The 26,565-nt window shown below is 46.2% G+C and overlaps 1 protein-coding gene across 3 annotated transcripts in view; it reads right to left on the bottom strand.

Moving 5' to 3' along the window:
* Positions 1-26,565, bottom strand: part of SMCO4 (single-pass membrane protein with coiled-coil domains 4) — a 71,865-nt gene that overhangs the window by 36,924 nt on the left and 8,376 nt on the right. Inside the window, exon 1 of one of the 3 annotated variants that reach the window (XM_082628742.1) lies at positions 23,154-23,443. The exons of the other annotated variants lie outside the window; for them this stretch is intronic. The gene's annotated coding sequence lies outside the window, so the exon portion shown is untranslated. Of the gene's footprint in view, positions 1-23,153; positions 23,444-26,565 lie in introns of those variants that run through there. 3 annotated transcript variants of the gene reach the window in all.

Genomic DNA, 26,565 nt, shown 5'->3' with positions numbered 1-26,565 from the left:
GAGATCAACATACCCATGTACATCTGAGTAATATCCTAAAGCTAGAGATCTCCACGCCAGAACTCTGTGCTAGGAAGAAATACACATTGTGTTTCTTCATCAATGAAAGTCAGACTTTCCTCCCCTCCTCCCTTCTGCGTTCTTACAACTGAGTGAAGGGGGGTCTCTCCTTAGGTCCACGTCTTCTTAGTCCTCTACTCTGCACAGAGGACTGCTGAAGTCCCTTCTGAGGAAGGAACCAGGAATCAGAAACACAAACCCAAGTCGACCGAGCTGAAGGCGGGAGCGCAATTCTCTGCAGAGACTGAGGGGCTAACGCACTCAGCCCCCAGAGGGGCCCCGTGTAAGGGAAAGGAGTGGGCAGGAGGCAAGGACCCCGCCGCGTTAGCATGGCTACAACCCACCCAGGGTTTTCTTCCTTCTCATTTTTTTTTTTAAGAGATCTACGTGTCTCTTTTTATCTACTTATTTATTATTATTACTTTTGGCTGCATTGGGTCTTCGTTGCTGCGCACGGGCTCTAGTTGCGGCGAGCGAGGGCTACTCTTCATTGCGCTGTGCGGGCTTCTCATTGCTGCGGCTTCTCTTATAGTGGAGCACGGGCTCTAGGCGCTCGGGCTTCAGTAGTTGTGGAGCACGGGCTCAGTAGTTGTGGCTCACGGGCTCTAGAGCTCAGGCTCAGTAGTTGTGGCACATGGGCTTAGGTGCTTCACAGCATGTAGGATCTTCCCAGACCAGGGCTCGAACCGTGTCCCCTGCATTAGCAGTCAGATTCTTAACCTCTGCGCCACCAGGGGAGTCCTCTTTCATTCATAAATTAATTTATTTATTTGGTTGGTTGGTTGGTTGGTTGTGCCGGGTCTCTTAGTTGTGACAGGCGGCTCCTAGTTGCAGCTCGTGGGCTCCTCAGTTGTGGCTCACCGGCTGCCTAGTTGCGGTATGTGGGCTCCTTAGTTGTGTCATGTGAACTCTTAGTTGTGGCATGCATATGGGATCTAGTTCCCTGACCAGGGATCGAACCCAGGCCCCGTGTATTCGGAGTACAGAGTCTTAACCATTGCGCCACCAGGGAAGTCCCTCTTCTCCTTTAATCTAATCAAACACTTCTCTTGCCCTCGCTACCTGCCAGGCACAGTTCTTCGTGTTCTACAAATATTCTTTGTTGTCGCTGGCTCCCCTGGCCGCACATGGTTATGGTGGCTTCTAAAAGGAATCTAAGAAGTGGGAGTTTTTGATACTTTTCTTAAAGGTCTAACCTAAACCTAGATGACTGAAATCACACCCATTTCTCTAGTTCCAACATTTTGCTTCTCTCCCTGCGCTGAGTCCACTTCATTGTCTCCTTCCACAGACCAGAGACAAAGGTTGGTATTTACTGACCACTTACAGGATGCCAAGCTCTTCCTCCCTTGTCTCACCTGATGCTCATGGCAAGCCCTCTTTACAGAAGAGGGAAAAGGCTGAGGGGAGGGGGGGAGGGCAGGCATCTCTCTGGACTAACTCCCCGATGGTGATCAGCTGAGCCTAGTAGCGAGGCCCAGCCCAGCCCCAGAAGGGAGGCTGCACACTCCCTGCTGCACCTGCATTGAAGAGCCTCACTGGAGAGCGACTCTTGTGTGTTGGCACTGGAAAAGCCACCCTTGGCAAGGACACATATGGGCTGGCCCTCTAAAATTTTTTTTAACTGTGGTGAAGTTCACATAACATAAATTAACCATGGTAAAGTGTTCAATTCAGTGGCATTTAGGACGTTCACAATGCCATGCGACTACCACCTCTATCTAGTTCCAAAACATTCTCATCACCCCAAAAGAAAACTTGTACCATTAAATGGTCAATACCCATGCTCCCCTCGCCCTAGCCCCTAGCAACCACCTACTTCCTCTTTGTCTGTGGATTTACCTACTCTGGATATTTCATATAAATGGGATCATACAACATGTGGCCTTTTGTGGCTTCTTTCACCTACAGCATAATGTTTTCCAGGTTTATCCGTGTTGTAGTATCTTCCTGTACTCCATTCCTTTTCATGGCTGAGTAAGAGTCCATTGTATGGATATACCATAGTTTGTTTACGCATCTAACCACTGATGGGCATCTGGGTTGTATCCATTTGGGTACTGTCAACAGTGCTGCTATGGATACTTGTATAAAGATTTGAATCTCTGTTTTCAATTCTTTCACACATATACTGAGGGTGGAACTATTGTATCCTATGGTAATTCTACATTTAACTTTTTGAGGAACCCTTTAAAATATTTTGAAAATATGAAATACTACAAAAAGTCAAAAGGACACTGAAAGCAAAATGCAAAACCTCAGTGAGATCAAAGAAGTTTTTAAAAAAAAATGTTTTTCTAGTCTCACCCCTTCTTTCCATAAGTTCAAATCTGAGCAGAATGAACTCAAACAGTACACTTCTTTTTATTTTTATTATTATTATTATTATTATTTGCAGTACGCGGGCCTCTCACTGTTGTGGCCTCTCCTATTGCGGAGCACAGGCTCCGGACGCGCAGGCTCAGCGGCCATGGCTCACAGGCCTAGCCACTCTGCGGCATGTGGGATCTTCCCGGACTGGGGCACGAACCCGTGTCCCCTACATTGGCAGGCGGACTCTCAACCACTGCGCCACCAGGGAAGTCCAGTAAACTTCTTTTTAAAAGGCCAAGAACACTAAGAGAAAGTTAAGAAATGCAATTCTAGCAAATAATTAACAAGGGTTACAGTGTCTCCACAATATTTTTAACAACAAAATCACACCTAAGCCAAGGGTCCACTCAAAACCACGAGGTGGGCTCTGAGACTTCTGAACCAAAGAAAACAGCCGAGAGGACCCAGCACGGGCCCTAAACTGGGAAGGCTTTCTGTTATCAGGGAAGACTGGATTCTCTGCTCTGGCTCTCATTTTTAGTAAAACCATTTTTCTTTTGGGAAAGACAAACCCTTGGTGCCAAAAAAACAAACAAAAAAAAAACACCCCAGCACCCTTTAAAAAACCATCTTGCCACATCATTTGTCATCAGAAAAATGCAAACTAAAACAACAAGATTCCACTACACACCTATTAAAACGGCCAAAATCCAGAACACTGATAATAACACCAAATGCTGGCGAGGATGTAGGACCATAGGAACTCTCATTCACTGCTGGTGGAAATATAAAACAGTTTGGATTGGAAGACAGCTTGGCAGTTTCTTACAAAACTACACACATTCTACCATCAATCCAGCAATCACATTGCTTGGCATTCACCCAAAAGATGTGAAAACTTATGTCCATACAAAACCTGCACTTGGATGATTATAACAGCTCTATTCACGACTGCCAAAACTTGGGAGCCACCAAGACGTCCTTCAGTAGGTGAATGGATAAACTGTGATACATCCAGACGATGGAGTATTATTCCGCTCTAAAAAGATATCAGCTATCAAGCCATGGACAGACATGAAGGAACTTTAAGTGCATATTACTGAGTGAAAGAAGCCAATCTGAGACGGCTACATACTGTATATTCCAAGCATACGACATTGTGGGAAAGGCAAAACTATGGAGATGGTAAAAAGATCAGTGGTTGCCAGGGGTCAGTGGGGAAGGAAGGCTGAACAGGCAGAGCACAGAGGATTTTCAGGGCAATGAAAACATTCTGTATGATACCGTAATGATGGATACATGTCATTATTCATTTGTCCAAACCCAGTGAATGTACAGCACCAAGAGTGGGTCCTAAGGGAAACTATGAACTCTGGGCAACTATGATGTGTCAACATAGGGCCGTCAATTGTAACCACCGTGCCACTCTGGTGGGGGAGGCTGATAATGGGGGGATTACGTATGTGGTGGGGACAGGCAGGTAGAATGTGGGGAATCACTGTGCCTTCTGCTCAAGATTGCTGTGAACCAGAAACTGCGCTAAAAAGGTAAAGTCTTAATAAAAAAAATTGTAAGCCCTGTCCCTTAAAGTAGTATTTCGAATCAGCTCTAAACCATCAGCACCACTTTAAGAATGACTCGCTTGAAACTTAGTCTGGGACCAAGGGAGAGTGAAGCGAGCCTGAGAAGCAGCCCAAGGTGCACATATACCCTCTCTCTACATCTGCTTCCAGAAGCTTTTATGAGGCTGATAATCACCAATGATTTTAGCTGGGAGGACAGTAGCAAGATGGGAACGCAGAGGGACTGTATCAAAAGAGGACACATCGACACCTTTAAATTAAGTGAAGAAGAAAATAGCTCTCTGAAGGCACAGTAAGCTAACCACAAATGACAAAACTGACTCTTCTGATACAAGCAAGACACCAACATGACCGGGACGGCTGGCAAGTCAGGAAACAGGCAGGCGTGCTGGCGGCATTCGCAGGGCAGGTGTTCGATTAGGAAGCGGGCTGACAACAACTCAATTAATTCACTGTGCATGCCTGTCCCAGAGCACACAAAGATACACCTGAAATACCAGCGGCAGGCCAGAGATTAACTCCACAGCTCCACTTTTGGCAAAAGCAGAGTCTAGCAAAGATGCAGGTGCAAAAGATAAAATCACACCCAGATTAGTTCTAGTAAGCCCTTTGAAGTTCAAACTAAACCCAAGGCCAGGAAGGAAACAAAGCGAGAAGGTAGCTTATTATGACTCAAACAAGTCATGCCTTTCTTGTAAGTGGCTTTCCCTGGTTGCTTCAGATACAGGCAGCCCTGGTGCTTGGACAGGGGAACGTGATAAAGACAAACACAAACATGATTTAAAAACCAACAGCACAGTGATGGGATCGCCCTTGTCTGTAACATCCCTTACATGCAAGGCTCTGTCAAACTGAGACTTAACTCCAGCCCACCAGACATATGTATGGTCTGAATACACTGGAAGGAATATAGAAAAGCACAAGGAGTCATTTGACAGAAGCTAGGGGAAGAGATATTCGCTGAGAATATAAAATCTAGGAAAGAAAAACAAAGGTTATCAGGACCAACATCTGGCGGAGAGCTACAGTTCCTTCACAGAAAGTGGGATCCTCCTGGCAACCAGCATCACATCACTCGGGCCCAAGAAAAAACAGAATGCTTGGCATGCAAAGCCAAGTATTAGAGTTAGAAGGAGTGTGAGGCATCCGTGCCACTCCTTTGTTTTAGAGAAAACAATACCGAGGTACAAAGAGGTTCAGCAACCTATCCAGGACCAACTGTTAACAATGGCAAAGCCAGGTCTATAATCCTGATCTCCTGGAAGGCCTTCCTCTAAACAATATTCATGATGATGACGATGATGATGACGACGACAGCACCCATGTGCTGAAGAGTTTACGAGCAGACATTACAATGAGGGCTTTACATATATTATCCCATTCAGTCCTCAACAAACTATAAGGCAGTAGTACTATCATTAGCCCATTTCACAGATGAGGTACAGAGAGGTTAAGCTACTTGCCCAAAGTCACACAGCTTGTTAGAAGCACAGGCAGATTTGGAACAGCATAGATGAACCTGGATTATGTTAAGTGAAATAATGCTGACACAGAAAAACAAATACTGTATGATCTCACTTATATGTGGAATCTAAAAAAGTCAAAATTCATAGAGAAGCAGAGAACAGAATGGTGCTTGCTGGGGGAGCGGGGAGACAAGGAGATGATGGTCAAAGAGTACAAACTTTCAGTTATAAGATGAATTAATTCTAGCGGTGTAATGTACAACATGGAGACTATAGTTAATAATACTGTGTTGTATGTTTAAAATTTGCTACGTAGATCTTAAATGTTCTCGTCACACACAAAACAGTGGTAACTGGGCTTCCCTGGTGGCGCAGTGGTTGACAGTCCGCCTGCCGATGCAGGGGACACGGGTTCGTGCCTCGGTCTGGGAAGATCCCACATGCTGCGGAGCGGCTGGGCCCGTGAGCCATGGCCGCTGAGCCTGCGTGTCCAGAGCCTGTGCTCCGCAACGGGAGAGGCCATAACAGTGAGTGGTAACTATGTGAGGAGATGGATGTGTCAATTTACGTAATTGTGACAATCATTTCACAATGTATATGTATATCAAATCATCTCACTGTATTCCTTAAAAATATACACTTTTTATTTGTTAATTATGCCTTAATAAAGCAGGAAAAAATAAGAGGGAAAAAAGGCTGCAAAGGCAGGATGGAAATCTAGGTCTAGCTGAAATCCGTGCTCTTAACATTTATACTTGACTGCTTCCAAGCAAGGGAGGAAGTCACATTTTCAACTAAAGTATACACCAGAAACTTTCTTTCACCGGATAATTTTTAGTGTCTATCACCTTTCCCTCCAAGACATAAAAAAAACCAATTAGCACTAAGGGATATAAAGAACAAAAATATTTTAACTATGGGGAGAAAGAAGGCTCAAGACTCTCCAGCTTAGACAACAGAACTGATCAGACTCAGACCTGAAAAATCAGAAGCTGAAGCCAAAATCGAGTCCCTTTGGGATTTTGTCCAGTGTCTTACACTTTCAACAAGTCACATATTTATTTTCACATGTTAATTCTGACTGCACAATGGTGCTGCCAGGCCCAGGTGGCAATTTCAGAAATCAGTATTTACCAGATCTTGGAGCCTTGAATAAAAACATTACAAAATCACCACTTTAATCATATACATGGCTATGTTCAGTTTCAGAAAACAGTTACTTTTTGAAAATTGTGGTTTAAAAAAATAACATTAAGTTGAAACTGATGTCTTTTTTTTTTTTTTTTTTTTTTGCAGTACGCGGGCCTCTCACTGTTGTGGCCTCTCCAGCTGCGGAGCACAGGCTCCAGATGAACAGGCTCAGCGGCCATGGCCCATGGGCCCAGCCGCTCCGCGGCATGTGGGACCTTCCCGGACCAGGGCACGAACCCGTGTCCCCTGCATCGGCAGGTGGACTCTCAACCACTGCGCCACCAGAGAAGCCCTGAAACTGATGCTTTTTGATTAAATAAAAAGCACCTGACTTTTCTAAGAAACGCCATTATAGTCTCAGATTCCACAACAATAGTGCCATCTTATTGTATATGGAAGATGCTTTGTTCTCTCTAAATTATGAAACCAGAACATCTCCCTGCACAGACACCTGCTCCACTGCAACACCCATGTCCTTTTACTACACAATCAAACCACAGGGTTGGGCTTCTAGTTCCGTTCAAGATCCACAACCATTACAGAACTGGAGCCCTAAAACGGGGCCACCTGCAGTAGGTCCAACATGAGTCACTTAATCTCTCTTAATATGAATCATAAAAACAAGAGCAGCAGATAAGGCTTCCTGCCACTCAACGGATGCCAAGCACTGTACTAAAGGCCCTCAGCTCAAGTCCTCTCTTCTCATCCTCACCATACTCTGCGGTAGGTGCCCTTGTTACTACACCCAGCTTAAAGACGGAGAAAGTGAAGCTTAGTAAGAGAAGCTAAGAGAGTGACCCAGGGCCACACACCTGGGCGCTGCACACACAACACGAACCCAGGTTCCTCGGACTTCAGAGCCGAGCTCTTAACTATCACACACTGGGTGGCTCTCTGCCCTCCTCACACACAAAGCCCGGGAAGAACCACCACTGTCATCTCTTCCTGAGGAGAGTGCAGGGCGGGTTCTGACTTTTTCCAGTCTGAAGGGAAAACTCTAATGAGTTCTACCAGACAGACCAACTGACCAACTATGTACCCAGCACTGGGTTAAGGATGGTGGGAGCATAAAAAGAAAGAGAAAGCAGATCCCTACCCCCAAGGACTTTACCATCTAACCTAAAATGATCTAAATGAATCCCTAACTCTCTAGGGCATTTCTGGCCACGAAATGTATTTCCAGTCAGAAATGTATTTCCATCACAATCTGGGACACATTCACATATACTAAGACTTACCATGTGTGATGCACTGATATTTTTTATTCTTTCCTTTTTTTTTTATTGAAGTACAGTTGATTTACAATATTACAGTTTCAGGTGTACAACATAATGATTCAATATTTTTATACATTATACTCCACTGAAAATTATTATAAAATATTGGCTATATTCCCTGTGTTGTACAGAATATCCTTGTTGCTTATTAATTTTATACATAGCAGCTTGTATCTCTTAATCTCCTACCCCTAGGTCCCTTTCCTTTCTTTTTTAATGTGTCAACCCACTAAACTGATTCTGTGACTATGGATTCTGGATGACAGCCTGAAAAGTCCTGCTCTAGAATGCCCCATTTTATGTCTAAGTTTTTTTTTTTTAAAGGCAAAAAATATCGGAAAGTTCTCCCTTACATCTAATTTAAGTTTCTTGGGCTGTCAGGTTAATTAAATGTGTATGGCTGGATACGTTTCCAGGGCAGAGGCAGCAGTGTGTCAGGTTAGTTAAGGGCCTGGGATCTGGAATCTGTAGACCTGCATTCAAATAGTGACTGAACTGCCTGCATATTAGCTGGGTGACTCCTCCAGATCTTGGCCTATAAAATAGGAGACACTACTACTCACCCCTTGGGCTTGTTATAAGATACCTGCCTGGTACCTGGTTCCTCAACAGAGGTGCTATGGGCATGGGGTGGGGAAGGGAGGCAAGCCTCTTCTGGAGGACTGGCCTGAATGAACATCAGAGGACTGTCAGCCTCCCTGGGCCCACACAGCTCCCAACGCCCCCTGGTGGTTGACAGCCAATTCTGCAAAATAAACGGCTGCAGTTGACGACTCCCCCGATAGCCTCTCCACCATGTCAAGTGATCCCAATGCCTTCAAATCTTTTCTGTAGGTTAATAGTTGTGTCCCACATGAAAGCATGACATGTAAGCAGTAACAGGGCCTAGGCCAAGTGACTGCCCCTGCAGAGCTTGCCGTCAAGCTGGGCAGATGGAAAGGTAAACAGGTGACTGTAACCCACTGTGCCAGACGGTGTAACTGAAGCCCAGGAGCCCAAGGAGAGAGCAGCTCATGCTGAAAAGTCCACTCCATAATCCTATTTGTAATTCTTTTAGTAAACAGGTGACTGTAACCCACTGTGCCAGATGGGGTAACTGAAGCCCAGGAGCCCAAGGAGAGAGCAGCTCATGCTGAAAAGTCCACTCCATAATCCTATTTGTAATTCTTTTAGTAGAAAAAACCAAAGCTAACAAATTGCTCATGCATTAAGAATTAGAAACCACCACCACCAAGCCAAGATTCAAGCCTGGAAGAAAAGCATCCTTGTCTGCACCCACAGCAATATCAGGACTGTCACAACTCCAGGGCTGCCCCCCTGAAGAGACAATAAGTTCCTTAGGCTGGACGTAAGGTGAATTGCTCAAGATCACATGACAAGTATTCACAAAATTGTAATCCCCAAAGATCGAAAATTGCTGATCACTCTTCCAGTTCCTCCGGAACTTGCTCTATACTTGTCTAGAATCAAACTTACAAGAGGTAGGGAGGGTGAGTAGGATGAAAGGCCTCCCAGTAGATGGTCAAAAATGTGAGACTGAATCTGCTAGATGCTTAAGTAGGCCTTCTGAGAGGCAAGTCCAGAGGCCTCAAATTTAGACTTTAAAAATCATCTCAAGGAACTTCAAGATGGCGGAAGAGTAAGACGCGGAGATCACCTTCCTCCCCACAGATATATCAGAAATACATCTACACGTGGAACAACTCCTACAGAACACCTACCGAACGCTGGCAGAAAACCTCAGACCTCCCAAAATGCAAGAAACTCCCCATGTACCTCGGTAGGGCAAAAGAAAAAAGAAAAAACAGAGACAAAAGAATAGGGACGGGACCTGCACCAGTGGGAGGGAGCCATGAAGGAGGAAAGGTTTCCACACACTAGAAGCCCCTTCGCGGGCGGAGACTGCGGGTGGCGGAGGGGGGAAGCTTCGGAGCCGCAGAGGAGAGCGCAGCCACAGGGGTGCGGAGGGCAAAGCGGAGAGATTCCTGCACAGAGGATCGGTGCCGACCGGCACTCACCAGCCCGAGAGGCTTGTCTGCTCACCCGCCGGGGCGGGCGGGGCTGGGAGCTGAGGCTCGGGCTTCGGAGGTCGGATCCCAGGGAGAGGACTGGGGTCGGCGGCGTTAACACAGCCTGAAGGGGGCTGGTGCACCACATCTAGCCGGGAGGGAGTCCGGGAAAAAGGCAGGAGCTGCCAAAGAGGCAAGAGACCTTTTCTTCCCTCTTTGTTTCATGGTGCGCGAGGAGAGGGGATTAAGAACGCTGCTTAAAGGAGCTCCAGAGACGGGCGTGAGCCGCGGTTATCAGCGTGGACCCAAGACCGGCATGGAGACGGGAATGAGACGCTAAGGCGGCTGCTGCCGCCACCAAGAAGCCTGTGTGCAGCACAGGTCACTATCCACACCTCCCCTCCCAGGAGCCTGTGCAGCCCGCCACTGCCAGGGTCCCGTGATCCAGGTACAACTTTGCCGGGAGAACACAAGACGCGCCTCAGGCTGTTGCAACCTCTGCCGCCGCAGGCTCACCCCGCATCCGTATACCTCCCTCCCCCCGGCCTGAGTGAGCCAGAGCCCCCAAATCAGCTGCTCCTTTAAGCCCGTCCTGTCTGAGCAAAGAACAGACACCCTCAGGCGACCTACACGCAGAGGTGGGTCCAATTCCAAAGCTGAACCCCGGGAGCTGTGCGAACAAAGAAGAGAAAGGGAAATCTCTCCCAGCAGCCTCAGGAGCAGCGGATTAAATCTCCACAATCAACATGATGTACCCTGCATCTGTGGAATACCTGAATAGACAATGAATCATCCCAAATTGAGGAGGTGGACTTTGGGAGCAACGATATATATTTTCTTTCCCCTTTTTCTCTTTTTGTGAGTGTGTATGTGTATGCTTCTGTATGTGATTTTGTCTGTATAGCTTTGTTTTTACAATTTGTCCTGGAGTTGTCCCGGGCCGTTTTTTTTTTTACCTAAAAATTTTTTTTTCTTCATAATTATTTTTTATTTTAATAACGTTATTTTATTTTATTTTATTTTATCCTCTTTTTTTCCTTCATTCTTTCTATTTTTTCTCCCTTGTATTCTGAGCCGTGTGGAGGACAGGCTCTTGGTGCTCTAGCCAGGCATCAGGGCTGTGCCACTGAGGTGGGAGAGCCAAGTTCAGGACACTGGTCCACCAGAGACCTCCCAGCTCCACGTAGTATCAAACGGTGAAAACCTCCCAGAGATCTCCAGCTCAATACGAAGACCCAGCTCCACTCACCGACCAGCAAGATGCAGGGCAGGACACCCTATGCCAAACAATTAGCAAGACAGGAACACAACCCCACCCATTAGCAGAGAGGCTGCCTAAAATCATAATAAGGCCACAGACACCCCAAAACACACCACCAGACATGGACCTGCCCACCAGAAAGACAAGATCCAGCCTCATCCACCAGAACACAGGCACTAGTCCCCTCCACCAGGAAGCCTACACAACCCACTGAAACAACCTTAGCCACTGGGGACAGACACCAAAAACAACAGAAACTATGAACATGCAGCCTGTGAAAAGGAGACCCCAAAAACAGTAAGTTAAGCAAAATGAGAAGACAGAGAAACTCAGAGCAGATGAAGGAGCAAGGTAAAAACCCACCGGACCTAACAAATGAAGAGGAAATAGGCAGTCTACCTGAAAAAGAATTCAGAATGATAGTAAAGACGATCCAAAATCTTGGAAATAGAACGGAGAAAATACAAGAAACGTTTAATAAGGACCTAGAAGAACTAAAGAGTAAACAAACAGTGATGAACAACCCAATAAATGAAATTAAAAATTCTCTAGAAGGGATCAATAGAAGAATAACTAAGGCAGAAGAACGGATAAGTGACCTGGAATATAAAATCGTAGAAATAACTACTACAGAGCAGAATAAAGAAAAAAGAATGAAAAGAATTGAAGACAGTCTCAGAGACCTCTGGGACAACATTAAATGCACCAACATTCAAATTACAGGGGTCCCAGAAGAAGAAGAGAAAAAGAAAGGGACTGAGAAAATATTTGAAGAGATTATAGTTGAAAACTTCCCTAATATGGGAAAGTAAATAGTTAATCAAGTCCAGGAAGCACACAGAGTCCCATACAGGATAAATCCAAGGAGAAACACACCAAGACACATATTAATCAAACTATCAAAAACTAAATACAAAGAAAACATATTAAAAGCAGCAAGGGAAAAACAACAAATAACACACAAGGGAATCCCCATAAGGTTAACAGCTGATCTTTCAGCAAAACTCTGCAAGCCAGAAGGGAGTGGCAGGACAGATTTAAAGTGATGAAGAAGAAAAACCTACAACCAAGATTACTCTACCCAGCAAGGATCTCATTCAGATTTGATGGAGAAATTAAAACCTTTACAGACAAGGAAAAGCAGAGAGTTCAGCACCACCAAACCAGCTTTACAACAAATGCTAAAGGAACTTCTCTAGGTAGGAAACACAAGAGAAGGAAAAGACCTACAATAATAAACCCAAAACAATTAAGAAAATGATAATAGGAATATACATATCGATAATTACCTTAACTGTAAATGGATTAAATGCTCCAACCAAAAGACATAGACTGGCTGAATGGATACAAAAACAAGACCCGTATATACGCTGTCTACAAGAGACCCACTTCAGACCTAGGGACATATACAGATTGAAAGTGAGGGGATAGAAAAAGATACTCCATGCAAATGGAAATCAAAATATAGCTGGAGGGCTTCCCTGGTGGCACAGTGGTTGAGAGTCCACCTGCCGATGCAGGGGACACGGGTTCGTGCCCCAGTACGGGAGGATCCCACATGCTGCAGAGCAGCTGGGCCCGTGAGCCATGGCTGCTGAGCCTGCACGTCTAGAGCCTGTGCTCCACAACGGGAGAGGCCGCAACAGTGAGAGGCCCGCGTACCGCAAAAAAAAAAAAGCTGGAGTAGCAATTCTCATATCAGACAAAATAGACTTTAAAACAAATACTATTACAAGAGACAAAGAAGGACACATTGATCAAGGGATCAATCCAAGAAGAAGATATAACAACTGTAAATATTTATGCACCCATCAAAGGAGCACCTCAATACATAAGGCAAATACTAACAGCCATAAAAGGGGAAATCGACAGTAACACAATCATAGTAGGGGACTTTAACACCCCACTTTCACCAATGGACAGATCATCCAAAATGAAAATAAATAAGGAAACACAAGCTTTAAATGATACATTAAACATGATGGACTTAATTGATATTTATAGGACATTCCATCCAAAAACAACAGAATACACATTCTTCTCAAGTGCTCATGGAACATTCTCCAGGATAGATCATATCTTGGGTCACAAATCAACCCTTGGTAAATTTAAGAAAATTGAAATCATATCAAGTATCTTCTCCAACCACAATGCTATGAGACTAGATATCAACTACAGGAAAAAATCTGTAAGAAATACAAACACATGGAGGCTAAACAACACACTACTTAATAACCGAGAGACCACTGAAGAAATCAAAGAGGAAATCAAAAAACACCTAGAAACAAATGACAATGAAAACACAACCACCCAAAACCTATGGGATGCAGCAAAAGCAGTTCTAAGAGGGAAGTTTACAGCTATACAAGCCTACCTTAAGAAACAAGAAACATCTCAAATAAACAACCTAACCTTACACCTAAAGCAATTAGAGAAAGAAGAACAAAAAAACCCCAGTTAGCAGAAGGAAAGAAATCATAAAGATCAGATCAAAAATAAATGAAAAAGAAATGAAGGAAATGATAGCAAAGATCAATAAAACTAAAAGCTGGTTCTTTGAGAAGATAAACAAAATTGATAAACCATTAGCCAAATTTATGAAGAAGAAAAGGGAGAAGACTCAAATCAATAGAATTAGAAATGCAAAAGGAGAAGTAACAACTGACACAGCAGAAATACAAAGGATCATGAGAGATTACTACAAGCAACTCGATGCCAATAAAATGGACAACCTGTAAGAAATGGACAAATTCTTAGAAATGCACAACCTTTGAGACTGAACCAGGAAGAAATAGAAAATATGAACAGACCAGTCACAAGCACTGAAATTGAAACTGTGATTAAAAATCTTCCAACAAACAAAAGCCCAGGACCAGATGGCTTCACAGGGGAATTCTATCAAACATTTAGAGAAGAGCTAACATCTATCCTTCTCAAACTCTTCCCAAATATAGCAGAGGGAGGAACACTCCCAAACTCATTCTGAGGCCACCACCACTCTGATACCAAAACTAGACAAAGATGTCACAAAGAAAGAAAACTACAGGCCAATATCACTGATGAACATAGATGCAAAAATCCTCAACAAAATACTAGCAGACAGAATACAACAGCACATTAAAAGGTTCATACACTATGATCAAGTGGGGTTTATCCCAGGAATGCAAGGATTCAATATATGCAAATCAATCAATGTGATACACCATATTAACAAATTGAAGGAGAAAAGCCATATGATTATCTCAATAGATGCAGAGAAAGCTTTTGACAAAATTCAACACCCATTTATGATAAAAAAAAACCCAGAAAGTAGGCATAGAGGGAACTTTCCTCAACATAATAAAGGCCATATATGACCAACCCACAGCCAACATTGTCCTCAATGGTGAAAAACTGAAACCATTTCCACTAAGATCAGGAACAAGACAAGGTTGCACACTCTCACCACTCTTATTCAACATAGTTTTGGAAGTTTTAGCCACAGCAATCAGAGAAGAAAAGGAAATAAAAGGAATCCAAATCGGAAAAGAAGAAGTAAAGCTGTCACTGTTTGCAGATGACATGATACTATACATAGAGAATCCTAAAGATGCTACCAGAAAACTACTAGAGCTAATCAATGAATCTGGTAAAGTAGCCAGATACAAAATTAATGCATAGAAATCTCTGGCATTCCTATACACTAATGATGAAAAATCTGAAAGTGAAATCAAGAAAACGCTCCCATTTACGATTCCAACAAAAAGAATAAAATATCTAGGAATAAACCTACCTAAGAAGACAAAAGACCTGTATGCAGAAAATTATAAGACACTGATGAAAGAAATTAAAGATGATACAAATAGATGGAGAGATATACCCTGTTCTTGGATTGGAAGAATCAACATTGTGAAAATGACTCTACTACCCAAAGCAATCTACAGATTCAATGCAATCCCTATCAAACTACCACTGGCATTTTTCACAGAACTAGAAGAAAAAATTTCACAATTTGTATGGAGACACAAAAGGCCCCGAACAGCCAAAGCAATCTTGAGAAAGAAGAACAGAGCTGGAGGAATCAGGCTCCCTGACTTCAGACTATGCTACAAAGCTACAGTAATCAAGACAGTATGGTATTGGCACAAAAACAGAAATATAGATCCATGGCATAGGAGAGAAAGCCCAGAGGAAAATCCACGCACATATGGTCACCTTATCTTTGATAAAGGAGGCAAGAATATACAATGGAGAAAAGACAGCCTCTTCAATAAGTGGTGCTGGGAAAACTGGACAGTTATATGTAAAAGAATGAAATTAGAACACTCCCTAACACGATACACAAAAATAAACTCAAAATGGATTAGAGACCTAAATGTAAGGCCAGACACCATCAAACTCACAGAGGAAAACATAGGCAGAACACTCTATGACATAAATCACAGCAAGATCCTTTTTGACCCCCCTCCTAGAGAAATGGAAATAAAACCAAAAATAAACAAATGGGACCTAATGAAACTTAAAAGCTTTTGCACAGCAAAGGAAAGAAACCATAAACAAGACGAAAAGACAACCCTCAGAATGGGAGAAAATATTTTCAAATGAAGCAACTGACAGAGGATTAATCTCCAAAATTTACAAGCAGCTCATGCAGCTCAACATTCAAAAAACAAGCAACCCAATCCAAAAATGGGCAGAAGACCTACAAAGACATTTCTCCAAAGGAGATATACAGATTGCCAACAAACCCATGAAAGAATATTCAACATCATTAATCATTAGAGAAAAGCAAATCAAAACTACAATGAGAAATCACCTTACATCGGTCAGAATGGCCATCATCAAGAAATCTAGAAACAGTAAATGCTGGAGAGGATGTGGAGAAAAGGGAACACTCTTGCACTGCTGGTGGGAATGTAAATTGATACAGCCGCTATGGAGAACAGTATGGAGGTTCCTTAGAAAACTAAAAATAGAACTACCCAGCAATTCCACTATTGGACGTATACCCTGAGAAAACCATAACTCAAAAAGAGTCATGTACCAAAATGTTCATTGCAGCTCTATTTACAATAGCCAGGACATGGAAGCAACCTAAGTGTCCATCGACAGCTGAATGGATAAAGAAGATGTGGCACATATATACAATGGAATATTACTCAGCCATAAAAAGGAACGAAACTGAGTTATTTGTAGTGAGGTGGATGGACTTAGAGACTTAGAGTGAAGTAAGTCAGAAAGAGAAAAACAAATACCATATGCTAACACATATATATGGAATCTAAAAAAAAAAATGGTCAGAAGAACCTAGGGGCAAGATGGGAATAAAGATGCAGACTTAGTAGAGAATGGACTTGAGGATACAGGTAGGGGGAAGGGTAAGCTGGGGCAAAGTGAGAGAGTGACATGGACATATATACACTACCAAACGTAAAATAGATAGCTAGTGGGAAGCAGCCGCATAGCATAGAGAGATCAGCTCGGTGCTTTGTGACCACCTAGAGGGGTGGGATAGGGAGGGTCGGAGGGAGGGAGATGCAAGAGGGAAGAGATATGGGAACATATGTATATGTATAGCTGATTCACTTTGTTATAAAGCAGAAACCAATAACCATTGTAAAGCAATTATACTCTAATAAAGATGTTAAAAAAAATCATCTCAAGATAATTATACAGTCATTGCATGTGTGTGGGCTAAAAGTATTAATGTGTCCAGTGTGTAAATTTAAAATACCTGTTTCTAAAATCCTGTTTCAGCATTTCTTCATTTTTTAAAATACTGGGCCTGGGTACTTGAGAGTGGCCATGTGGTTAATAAGGACTCCTCAGAGCTCTGGTCCCAGCAAATGAAGCAAACATCAGCTACCCCAGTCCAAAACCAAAAAGAATAGGAAAATCTTGGAAAAATTCTAGCTAAAATTAGGGTTCTTTAGGGTCCTTATGGTTCATCCTCTCCCTCTTGCTTTGGAGGAGGGAGTTTACAGGAGAGGTCAGTTACTAAGGCTCTTAGGGAGAGGACAGTTTCCCAGGCCTCTGCTCCTATAGCTGAGGACTGTGATTTCTCCAAGTCATGTTGGTTTAAAATAAAGACAGAACATGTGTAGAACATGTGTTTAATATTATAATAGATTGCTTATGGTGTCACATAGTTTATATATCTGCTCAGAATTCTGTAAGAATGAGATCCAGTAATTGTCTTACTGGTTGCTTCTGAATTGAATATCAGGTCTAGAATGCCATTTTCTTTTCTCTCTTTTTTTTAGAGTGTCATTTTCTACATAATGAAGGTAAATTGAAACCCAAATTAACTATAAAATAAAGACAGAAAATAATAACCTGTTCATTGAGTTCTGGGTGATTTCATGTACACTGTGTCATTTACATCTCACCCAGCTCTTTCAGATATTATTATTATGCCCAATTTATAGGATACAGACTCAGAGGTTAAGTAAAAAGCTAGGAAATGGCTGGGAGGGAAACTAGGTTGGGTCCAGCATCCAACTAGGATGCTGCCCCCAAGCCCCACTGCATACCTGCCAGCAGGGACAGCACTTGAAGGGGGCATGCTTTCACTTTCAGAAGACAACTGATTTTATTTTTATTTATTTATTTTTTAAAATTTATTTATTTATTTATTTTGGCTGTGTTGGGTCTTCGTTGCTGCCCTAGTTGCTGCAAGCAGGGGGCTACTCGTTGTGGCGGTGCTCGGGCTTCTCACTGCGGTGGTTTCTCTTTGTTGCGGAGCGTGGGCTCTAGTTGTGCGGGCTTCAGCAGTTGTGGCACATGGGCTTAGTTGCTCCGCGGCATGTGGGATCTTCCGGGACCAGGGCTCGAACCCGTGTCCCCTACAGTGGCAGGCGGATTCTTAAGCACTACGCCACCAGGGAAGTCCCCAGACAACTGATTTTAAATAAACTCCTCCTCCGATGTGTCCAAAACTTTCAGAGGAGACTATGGAGTACGCTACCTCAAAGTCTCAGGTCTGTGATGTCCCTTAAGAATCCCTGTCTGTGAACTGGGGGTGATGAAGGCTCGCTGGGAACATCAGGTGAGGCAATGTCTGTGCAAAGCACCCAAAACTCCAAAACATCTACAAATATAAACAACCTCGTGCAGCGGCATTTACTGCTGGGACTCTGTAAGTAGCCTGGGGGAAGAAACTGCAGAGCAAGACAAAGCAAACGCATACCCAAAAGCTTGTGTTTACTTCTCAAAAATGTAGGGAAAGAACAGAGTACTGAAGATAGAGGGATATTCAGGTGGACAGCCCGTGCACACAGGGGAGGAGGTTTAAATGACTCCATCACCACCTACATTTTCTCATGGACCTCACCCCCTCACTGCGCTCACCCAAGGTCTTAGGCAAGAACACCTAGAGCAAAAGAGTGAAACGGGAGACAAATCCAACAAAGAGTAAAAATTCTGAGGATTCTGTGGTCCAGTTATATCAGAGTGATAGCCTAAAACATAACTCCATTTGCACACAGAAGCCCCCTTGAGTTGGGGGGTCTGCATCCTCAACACCCACGGCTGGCCCCTCCTGGGAGGAGGTCACACCTTGCCTCACAACAGACCCAAGAGCTGCTACCACACTCCCCACTCCCAGCTGGGCATGTCTTCCATTCCCAGGGTTCCCAAGACCAGTGTGGCGTGGTACAAAAGGCCAGACTCTGGTCAGAAGGACCTGGGTTCAAATCTCTGGCCCTGCTACTTACACACCGGGTCGGTTGGCAAATTACTGCATCACTCTGGTTCTGCTTCTTGGCCTACAAAACAGTGACAGTAATCCCCATTTTCCAAAGTTGTTGTGAGGGTTAAAAAAAATAATGTACCTAAAAGGTTCAATCAGCAACTAGCAGCTCTTACTAATATAAACAGAAGCCAACCGGCTCTGGGTACTAACTAACTTTCATTCTTTAAAAGAAAAAGGTTTCATGAAGTTAGTGAGGACCAACCATTTTCAGAAAATTCAAGGAAGCAGCATGGGAAAACTACACTCCCCTGGCCTCTGGAAGGTTTCTGAAACCTCTCCACCCCCGGCGCACCTACAGGAACGGAGAAGTGGCTGGCATGTCTCCTTACCTCCAGACTCTTCACACTTTATAAATATACAACACGACTGACCAGAGAGTGCCTGCTGCCAAACTCCTGGGCAAACAAGTCCAACAGGATTTGATCCGGAAATTAAATGTCCAGGCAGCCCAGCCACACTCAGCACTCAGTTCAAAATAGATCTCCGTGACCTACTTAGTCTTCTAGTACCATTTCCAAAGCCAAAACCAAGCAGGCGGTGAGATGGGACCACTGACTTCCGCAGGGCCCTACACAGAATCCTTGGCTTTCCTGTCATTTGAAATGTGCGCTGAAACAGTGATGGCTCAAAAAATTATCTTGGGGGTAGCCAGACAGAAGCCCTAGCTTTAAAACAGCTGATTCAAATGGTTGTTAAAAAGCAAAGAGTCCCAAAGTCATACTGACAATTCACCCCTCTTACCAGCCCCTATGATGCATTTTCATTCATTTAGACAAAGGGCTACCACCTCTCTTGACAGTTGCTTTTCAAGCTACCTATCCCTCACCCTCCTAGTTGTTTCTGGAGTAGCTGCGTCTTCTCCAGGACACATGGGCTCTTTGAGAGCTGAGACCCTGTCTTCTTTATTGTGATATTCCACAGTGTCTTGCATAGCACAGTGTCTTGATTCAGCAAGAAGCAAGCACTGCATCCACCGTAAGATGGTGAGAGTCTTCCCTCACCAGCAACAATCCTCCAGGCCCCACCCACTCTTGTGTTTGTCTCCTCAAGATTAGGGAATAGAAACAGACAGATTGGTACTTGCTGTAAAGACGAGGAAGACAGACAAAACCAGGGAAAGGTGCTGCATAGTTTCAACCACCATGTGGCTACAAAATGACCTCTTCCATTACAATTCATTTCACTAGGCAGATGTGAGTCTTGCGGAGGTTGGGGGGGCGTGGACCAAGGACCTTGGCAGAGTCACATGCCAGTAAAATCCCAGAGCATTCCAACATACAGTACTAGGCAGGCAATGGGACCCTATATATCACCAACTAAGCAATGGTGGAGGAAGCAAGCTGATGGCCCCAACCAAAGAAAACAAGCCAAAGCAAACCTGCCACTCTTCACATCCAAATCCTCCCTTCTCAAGTCTCCAGGGTCAGCCACAGACACTCCTCCCCACCACCACTGAGCACTCAAAATTCCCGTCCTAGACATTTCCTTGGTAGGCCTTTAGTTTACTTAGCACTTTTCCCCCATCATGATATTTAATCCTCTGCAATCATGGGAGGCAAGCAGAACAAGCATTTTTATCACCCACTTAGAAATACGGAAATTGAGGCCAAAGCATGTCAACCACATGGTAAAATCAGGACTACAGCACAGAACTTCTAACTCCAAGTGCAATGCCCTTTCTCTAAAATCACCCCGCACCGTGCGCCCAGACCTGAGGAAGCCAGGTATCTAAGCTCTAGGCCACTGCTCTTTCCACTGTCCCCTACGGCTGAGCACCTGCTGGAGACAGAACTCTTAACACACGGGCCTCGTCACCCTGCCACCCCCATGTACACACACGCTTCCACGCGTCGAACAAAGACAAACAGGAGCACAGAAATCATCAACCCTGGTGTCACTTATGTCAGCCACTCGCGCCCCGAGCCAGGCTCACCACCCTCCTCCCTGTAAAAACGCAAAGCCCAATCCTAGAGCTGTCAAAAGAGACACACACACGAGACACACACTGGCTTTCTGCGATCAAGCGGCGATCATGGGGCAGGGTAAGTAATCACAGACTCCAATAGCCACAAACCAGAGATCCCAGACCTCTGGGTATCATCGCCCTGCATCCACATCCTGCCTCTGGAACTCCTTACTCTCTGTGACCTTAAGCAGCTGTGTTTCTCCAAATCTCAGCTTCCTCATTTATAAAATAAGGAGTTTAGAGAAAGGATCTCACGGTGAATGTACTTCATGCCACAGAGCTTGAAAATGGTTAAAAAGCTAAGTTTTGTAGATTTCGCCACAATAAAATAAAATGTTAGCATTTGGATTTTTTTTAAAAAGAGAACCTTACAGGTTCATAGTGAGGATCAAATAAGAGTGTAACAGCAAGTTCTTACAGTGTATAGTACATACTAGATCCTAATAAATAGCTATTTATTATTTGTAGTAATTTTTATAGCTTTTATTATCTAGACAATACATGCTCAACGTGGAAAATGCCGAAAAACAGAAAGATAAAAAACCTCCTGTGATACCAAAATCCAGAGACAACCACTGAAATTAAATTCTTTGTAGTATTTTTCTAACGCAGAGACATTTCTTAAATTTGGAATATACAGACAACTTTGTCGTCGTGATCCGTTCTTTTCTGCCTTACCAATAATTGCAAAAACAACTCTCATGACAACATCCAGAAATAAAGGCACTTTGTTTAGCACAAGGATCAAAAGTTGCATGAAACTTGAGACAGGAACAAGGAGCTCACGCTGAACAGCTGGGGACGCCTGCCCCCGGAGCCAGGAGGGGGGTTCACATCAAACCCCCACACCTGTTCCTCCTTCCGCCTCAACGCTCACCCAGAAAGCAAGACCTTGGGGGTCTGGCCAAGCAGGACAAGGGCCGCAGGGAAGCTCCTGGAAGCTCTGCATGTGCCAGGCTCCCACTGCCCTCAGGGAGCTCCCACCGTAGGTGCAGGCAAATCACCCCAGGACCTGTGCAAAGGGCTGCGAGGAGCACAAGGAAGGAGACACACCTGACAACCATGTCATCCAACCCCCAGGTTAAAGATGCCCCAAGGCTGCAGGGATGAGACCAGTCTCGCTGCGGGGCCAGAAGACTGAGCTCTCAGGGTCCTGAGCTAACTCACAGAAGCCCAGTTTAAAAAATGAAAACAAAAACCAAACAAACAAACAAAAATCAGGGCCCATATCCTGTACTTATGTACAAGCACTTCTTTACCAAGTGCTTGAGACACATCAGCACAGAGACAAAGGCCACCTGGGCACAGGACAAGTAGCCTGTTCTACGAGAACCCTTGGGGCCCTGCGTGGCTCCCACTCTTGGGCATGGCCTCTCTGCCTCTAATGCGGAAACGAGGCCAGACTCCACAGACTCCTGGGGACGCTACCTGATTCAAAGCTTCCTATAGCGTCTGGCAAACAAGGAAGCTCTTCTGCTGTGCTGGGGAAGCACCCTCAGAAAAGACTCTGGAGAGGAACTACAGTCCCACAAAACACACTTTAACGCTCCGTCTCTAGCCAGGCACAAGTCTGCCTCACTTTCATTTTGCGTGGGTGTGTGTTTTGCTGGGAGGCAGGGGTTAGTGAGTGACTGGTGCCCAAAGGCAGCTCCTGAAATCCTATAGAGCAGCTGCTCCTAGCGCTGGGGAATTCTATTTCCATCTCCGCTTACACGTAATTATCTTCTAAAGCGGTGCTCCCCAGAGGGGCGGCGGCGCCAGGGGCCTCCCGGATCACCTCCCTGGACAGGCTGCTCCTGGCACCACCCTTGCAGGCGGAGGCCGGGAAGAGCGCCTGAAATCAAGGCCACCCGTGGCCCGCTTCTCCGGAGCCCCAATCACAAACATGCCAGGCCCTTTCCTTTGGAGGCCTAGGGAGGAAATTAAACGTGAGCCAGATAAGGAGATTCCCTTCAGCTCTGATGCCAGGGAATCCAAAGTTATGATTCCCCCCAGGACCACGCAAACCAAACTGGCACGGTCCCCGGACCATGGGGCCAGCCACACCTGGAGTGCCTTCTTCTCTGTAATGACAGCACTCAGATTGCAGGCCTGAGCGTTTTTATAGCAAATGTGAATGAGAATGTAAAACTCTGCAGGCCAGTGACAAAGTGGGTGGCAGAGAGGGCCCCGGGCCGAGTGAGTGCAGTGACTGCCCAACAGGCTCCTGGGCTCTCCACAGGTGCTTCTGCAAGTCCCTCCCTGCCCTGTATTTTCCAGGCCAAGTGAGGCCGCTGCCCGAGGCGGCTGACTCACCTTTTTTCACGGCATAGTGACTTGATCCACAGAAGGATGCGGGGAGCTGAGCGCACTGAGCTCGCACTGACCTCAGCAGTTTCTAAATCTGCCAGGGCGAGGAACACCTTCACCGTGGGCACAGCGTTCACCAGACGGCCCAGGGCTGGCGGGAAGGCGCAGCTCCCACCAGGGCTGCCACGCGTGCCGGGCTTCCCAGCAGCCCTGGCCACCCCCAGCCTTGTCTACTTCCTCTTCTTCATGCTTGTGGTTTCAGTGTGGGGAAGTAGGTGGGTGGAAAGGCATCCAGAAGGACAGAGAACTGACAGGAAAGGGCGGTGGATCAAGGGTCAATAGAGCACTGATGTTTCAAAAAGAAACTGCCGAGTAACACTCGCTGCAAAACATCTAGGCGCACGGACGAGGTGCTGCAATGGCCGTGTGAACTTGGAAACATCCTTGATGAGCTGGTCCACACACCAACGCTGCTGTCGGCATGCTCGCTGACTCAACAGTGGCTCCCATCTCACGGGGGCAAAAGGCCAAAGCCTCATGAACACACACGCGCGCATAAGTGCATATGCACACACACACACACACACACACACACACACGACTTCCACGTCACTGTCCCCATGCCAGCCTGGCAGGCGCACATACCCACCTCAAGGCCTCCCCGTTTGCTATTCCCTCGGCCTGGACCACATCCCCTCCATACCTCAGCTCCTCCTCCCCTCACCCCTCCTCCACGTGGAAGCTCAAACACTACCTGCTCAGCAAGGCCTGCCTGCATCACCTTTCAGCACCTCACCACCCCCCTGCCCCAGGCACTGCCCGGACTTTTCAGCAGCCATTACTACCTCGCACACCGTTCTGGGTCGGACAGCGTCCCCTCAAATCCATGTCCACCTGGAACCTCAGAATGTGACCTCATTTGCAGAGAGGGTCTTCCCAGAAGTACGTAGTTAGGATGAGGACACACTGGAGGGGGGTGGGCCCTCATAAGAAAAGAGGGGCCACAGACACGGGAAAGAGGCCGTGTGGTAAGGGAGGCAAGAGAGCAGAGCTGTGCAGCCACAAGATCCGGGCGCCAAGCACACCGGCACCACCAGACGCTGGGGCAGGAGCAGGGAACAGGTCCTCCCTCAGAGCCCCAGGGCGCAAGGGAGCAAGGTCCTGAGGTTTAAGCCATCGGTTTGCGGTCCTTTGACACAGCGCCCTAGGACACTAGGACACGTACCATGAACTGTAACCAGCCACTCTCTGCTGCCCCTCAGGAGAAAATAAGCTCCAGGAGAACAAGATTTTGACATCCTTTGCTTGATGCAAAATGTCCGACACATAGAATAGCATCCAGCTGAATAAAACAATGTATTTGCTGAATAGCTCTTGAGTGAACAAAGACAAGCCTAGAAGGGAGACAGGGGTTCTATACCCACCCTACAAGAGGGCAAAACTGAGGGGCTAACGTCCCAGCTCTGCTCAGAGACAGCAGAGTCAGGACCAGAAGTGAACTGGGACCCAGCCTGCTCCTTTGAGAAGTAACCCTGAGCAACTCCAGGTGCCAAGCAAACAGCTGCTATATGCAGCACTCCGTGAGCACACGTGTGGAGTGGAGGGCAGGCAGGGCAGGCTCCAGGCTCGCCTCTCCTCGGCGGGGCCGTGACCCCGAACCAGGGAGCTCACAGGGTCTCAGTGTCTGCATCTGCAAATTGAGGGTGGATCACAAGCCAGGTCGACTGCTCTCCAAGGAGCAAGAAAGGTTTGTTTTAATCTGTGCTGCTTCTGTGAGGCCCTCTCAGACCCCGGGAGCCAAGGTGACGTCTCCGTGCCACTGATGCACACTTAGGGCAGCACCTCTGGCACGCACCACACGCTACTCTGAAACCTCTCTCACACCACAGGCCACTTGACCTTGCTTTCGTAGTTCACTTCCATACACGCTACTGGATTCACATCATGGGCCTCTGCACCTGGCACTCTCTAAGCCCTGCCTGTGTCCTCGCCAGCCAGCTCTGGTCCTCCCAGGCCCGCAGACACCAGGCTCCTCTACCAAGCTCCACTCCCAGGAGTGAGGTTTCCTTTGCCCACCTGGATCTGGGCTGCCTGGGCTGCTCTGGAGCCTTGAGTACAGCCCTCCCCACACTCAACCGCAGGTCTCTCCCATTTGGGTAAACCATCAGCAAACAAATCAGGGACTTCAAACAAACCTGCCGTCGTACATGCACATGCACACGCGCACGGTCGGGGGTATGAAACAAGCACAGACAGCGTCCCAGGGCCAGCACTGTTAGGGCTGTGACTAGGCAGAAGGTAAAGCGTGAGCCAGGCAGACCCAGGCGTGAGCCCCAGCCCTGCCCCGCTGTGGGTTACACTTCTGTTACCTTCCCTGCACTTGAGCAACCTCAGCTCACAGCGAACTCAGTAGCAGCAGACAGCAGGCTCTGCAAAGCGCCCAACACTGTGTGCTTCTCTTTTCCTGCATCTTGAAACGGGCAGCACGTGGCCCGTTTACCCTGCGTGGAGAGCAGGGTAAAGAGCCTCAACCCCCCAGGGCTTGGAGACCTGGTCCCACCTCTGCTCTGAACGACCAAGCCCGTAGCTGCACCTCACCTCTCAGGGCCTGGCTCGGCCTCCTCAAAAACAAAAGGGAGAGGCTGCCCGAAGGATCCCCAGCACCCAATCTACTTAAGAAAAGGGAAGGCCTCTGCTCTGGGGCCTCGGTGTCTCACAGCAGGACTGGCGTCGGAAGAGGACATCAAATGTGCTCTCCTGCCCAACCTGCCACCTTCGCCGGCTACCCTCCCACAACCCCAGCTGATCCAGGTCTGCCTCTGCCCTCCTTGACAGTCGTTACTAGAGGATGTGCATTTTTACATTTAGCAAACGTAACGCTCATTTGTGCATTTAAAAACACTTATTAAGGACAGGAGAACACAAATAAGAGTGGTAGTTGCTTACAACTGCTGAGTACTTACTAGGTAATATGCTCAGAGCTTTACAAACATTACTCTCTGAATCCCCAGAACAACCCTGTGAGGTGGGTACTGATATTATTCCTGGTTTACAGGTGAGGAAACCGAGGCCCAGGGAGAAAGGATAACCGTGCTTAAGTCACACAGCCATACACGACGGAGTGGAAGCTGGAAATGATCCTAGAGTCTCTTCACCACCCCGGGCTGCCCCTCCATCACGCCTTCTCCCTGGCCCTCTTTGAACCGCAGGTAAAGGACACTGTCATTCAGTAAGTCAGAGCCTCCCAAAGCCCACTGGGCTGCTCAGCCTGCAGGGACGGCCCAGGTGACGGCCTCCAGGTGTGTCCTCTACCAGATCAGGCCCCTGGAACACCTTCTAAGGAATCCTGCTCAGAGACAAACCATCACAGTATTCCCATCACAAACCAGGGAAGCGGGGCACGGATCACCACACTGCT

Source organism: Mesoplodon mirus (genome assembly GCF_964341445.2).
Source record: "Mesoplodon mirus genome assembly, chromosome: 7".
In the NCBI taxonomy this organism is placed as follows: domain Eukaryota; kingdom Metazoa; phylum Chordata; class Mammalia; order Artiodactyla; family Ziphiidae; genus Mesoplodon; species Mesoplodon mirus.
Note: the sequence above shows the minus strand (reverse complement) of the source record. Positions and strands in the feature narration are given on the sequence as shown.